This window comes from Perissodus microlepis, chromosome 20 (assembly GCF_051167445.1).
Source record: "Perissodus microlepis isolate ML-2025 ecotype Zambia chromosome 20, ASM5116744v1, whole genome shotgun sequence".
Taxonomy (NCBI): domain Eukaryota; kingdom Metazoa; phylum Chordata; class Actinopteri; order Cichliformes; family Cichlidae; genus Perissodus; species Perissodus microlepis.
The window spans coordinates 16,575,469-16,579,497 of NC_140480.1; positions in this window are offsets into that span (position 1 = coordinate 16,575,469).

A 4,029-nucleotide genomic window follows, 5' to 3' on the forward strand; every position below is an offset into this window, starting at 1 on the left:
GATTTTACAACATAATGTGTGGGGTGTAGGCTTATTACTCTCGAATTAACTTATTAATCTCAAACGCGGTCATGATTTTAGCACTGTCTGTAGCACTGTTTAGCTTACGCGAGTGTTATTTAGACCCAGAGTTTCTGTGTTGAACGACAACTGCTCTGACAAACTCACGTGCACACATATACACACTGAATACTCACTTCAACTTGTGCTTCTTCCAGTAATTCACACTAAACTGCATTACTGAATTCTCTTCTATTATTGAATGAAAACATATTACTGTCATTTTTCATTTACAGGGGAATGCAGTTCACAGTAAAAAGTTCCTTTCCCATTAATATCCTTTGCAGAATATGCTCTTCTTCCCCCCGGAGAAATGGGAAAATAAGGCTGATAAACAATTTAGACAGATGCTCGATCAGAGCATAGCTGAGGATGTCCCGCTCCTTATTCAGATCAGCTTTTTACTTGCAACGCTAAGGTGGATGTGGAGGCATTTGATGACAGCATATTGTGCAGATGGTTATAAATCCTCCAGCTTTTGTCCATGATGGTGATTCTTACCAAAGAGAGATCTTTCAAACGAAATGAAGGTCAACTTGTGACATAAGGTTTGCTGCAAATAAGCTGCTAATGTAATTTTACTGTTAATGAATATTTCCCTATGAAAGCAAATTGCAATTGCTAGAGAAGTGATGATACTGAGAATAAAGAGTGACAAGCTGTTAAATCACTAAAAAAGGTTATGGAAATGTGAAAATGTGCAAAGCAAATGTGTTTCACCACATTTTAAAAATTAAGAGAAAATTCCCTCTCTATTTTTTAATTGAAATTATATATTATCCACTTTAAATTTTACTGTGTTGTGTTGAAAATATATGAAAACAACTCAACATACCATCTAATTAAATTCTGCCCTTGGTGATGAAGGTTTTTTTTTTTTTTTTTACTATTTTTAAAAAGCGTACACTGCCTCAGGTGTAGACAGAATTCACAATTCTATCAGTTACGTTCTGTGTACACTCTGGCTGGCAAAACAAGTGAAAGAAAAGCAACAGCATCTGTAAATATGTATGTATATTAACCATATGTATGTATGTAAAAGACAATGTTTTGTGCCATTGATCTAGAAATATTAAAAAAGGTGGCCTTTATTTTTATACAGTTTCATTCATTCTTCGAAGCAAATCACAAGTTGTCATGGTATTCAGTTTAAGTTCAGTTTCATTTCCTATTTAGCACATATTCATGATGACAATAATCTCTAGATTTCAAAGTAAAGACCCTGGAATATGAGAAAGAAAAGCAGCATCAATCACACAATAGCAAGCAAGCTATGATATGGTTTGGTCCAGGTGTCAGCTTCCACTTGGCGCTATACATCAGAACCTGTAGGAAAGAGACAGCAGTACGTATTCATTAAAAGTAAAGTTCAGGTTCCAAAAAAGAAAAGAAAGCAAAGCAGAGAAAGGACAAAGCACACAATTTATTTTGACACAATTTTTTTCAAAACGTGATGGGTCTCATTCTGGAAAGGTGAACATTAAATAAACTGCCTGACTTTTCTAGTATTAGTCAGCTAACTTCATTCCTAACAGAAAATAATGTGTTTGTGTGTCATTAACATTTGATCAGTGACTGCAGAGCCTTTGTACATATTTCTGGTTAATCAATTTTTTCTGTACCTGCAAACCTGCTTCCAGGCCAAAGAGATTAGCTGTCCCACTCTCATCTCCATGTAGCCCCTCACTCCTCACACTGAATTGCCCTGCAGATCTAGGAAGAAGCTGGTGATTTCTTTTATTTCAAAAATGTGTCTAGTTGCAGGAAGCTCCTGGTAAAGTTTATTTTCATTCCACACGTTATTTTGTAATAATATATTATGAACATATCCCACATAAACAAATCATTTTTGCAGAAGTGTACATCACTGCATACATTTTGTACACTGCCAGTCACTGTTCTAGGTGCTGAGAGCTTTCAGTAAGCTAAAGTGGGTTAAAAACTATTTGAAGTGCACTAGGTCTCAGGATTGAGAGATTTTTTTTAATTATTATTATTAAAATGATTATTAAAGCTATATTTTCCATTTTAAAGATAAGAATTTAAATTTACTTCCATCTAAACTGTTAATGTATATTTTGTTTGTATTTATATTTGGTGTAAGGTGTCAATCAATATAAAAATAATTTAAAACAATCCAATAATTTTATTATAAAAAATAGTATTAAGATGTAAAAAATGCCCTGCACGTTTGCCATCATTTGCACAAAATTGTAAATCTATCGTAAGCAGAATACCAATACATGTCTGCACAGTGTTATATTTTTGGGGTTGGCATTGCCTGTGGTGCTGAAATGGTTGAGTTCAAAGGGATATTTTTTTTTTCAATATCCTCAAGTCCCTAGCGACGCTAGGTGACAGTGGGAAGGAAGAACTCACTTTTAGCAGGAAAAAACATGAAGCAGATGAAGGTTCAGTGAAGGGTAGCCATCTGCTATTACTTGCTGGGGAAGGCTGGACTGGTAACCTGGCCCACCAGTCGTTTGCACAAGATGCACTCATGCACCTTGTACAACAGAGTTTAGTGTGGGAAAAACAGGGAAAAGGTTTAACTAAAAATCTAAGAGAGAAAAAGAAAAAAACTACTTTAAAAAAATGTGTCAAATTAAAGTACATGTTAGCTGTTGGGGCTGCTGCGGGAGCGTCAACAGCAGTACCGGCAAAAATTAATAACAAGCCCTCACAGTCACAGTGTGCTGCTGCTGCTGCTAGCATAAGCAGGGAATAAGTGCAGGAGGAGGGATAGCAGTCCCAACAAGAGATTGAGGAAGAAAGAGGAAGGTGAAATTAAAGCAGTAAGACAATAGACAGAAAGGCATAATTAAGAAGGGAAAGATTCAAGAATTCAGGTAAAATGATGCTGATTGAAAGTGTGGCTTTTAATTGTCACATGCTATAATACACTATTTAACACATAAAATTTAGTGGCACCACTTTAACTCATGGTGCCGCGGCCTGGATTCGAGTCCAACCTGCATCCCTTTTCTACTTGTTAAAATGCCATTAAGCCATTTATTTTCAAAAGAAAAATACCTTTATTTTGCTTATTCTTGATATTTCATATGGGAATATTTCACATTTGATAATATCTTCATAATATTACTGGTAATATTAGTAGCAGATAATTAGTATATTCAATGTTAAGATTATTTTAAGGTCAGTTAGGGTCAATGTTCCCTCTAAGCCAGCGGTCCCCAACCTTTTTTGTGCCACGGACCAGTTTATGCCCGACAATATTTTCACGGACCGGCCTTTAAGGTGTCGCGGATAAATACAACAAAATAAAGCTAGTACTGGTACCGAATAAAAGAAGATTTATTCATAACACACGTGAAAAGACCCAGGAAAACCGAGTTAACGAGAAAAAAAAACGATAACAAAATAACGCTAAAAACCGATAAAAACACTGAAAACCATACATTTCACACCCGAGTCTCACTCTCGCGGCCCGGTACCAAATGACTCACGGACCGGTACTGGTCCGTGGCCCGGGGGTTGGGGACCGCTGCTCTAAGCTGTGCGCACTGTTGTCAGGCCTGCAGGTATCAGGCTTGTGATGTTCTCCTTTATCTCATAGTGGACAGAAATTATTTTTTGGAGTGGCACAAATAATTTGTGTGGCATCAAATTTGATGCAGAACAGCTGATTGTTCTGTAAATATTTTGAAATGTTTATTTAAAAAACTGTCTTGGCTGCATTTTTAGGTAAACAGCTGCAAAAACTTTGTTGTTTGCATAACTCAGCTACTTTATTGGAGAAGTAACTATATAATTAATTGCCCAACATTGGTCATTATATACTGTATTTTGCAGACAGAGAGTTACAGGACTCTCTCCCAGACCACAGATTCATACTCATAATGCAAGTCAGAGCAAAAAAAAAAAAGAAAAAAAAAAGTTTTGTTTTCAAAATTGGAGTTCAGGTTATTTTTACTTCCAATAGTGTTAACATACTACACAGGTCATGAA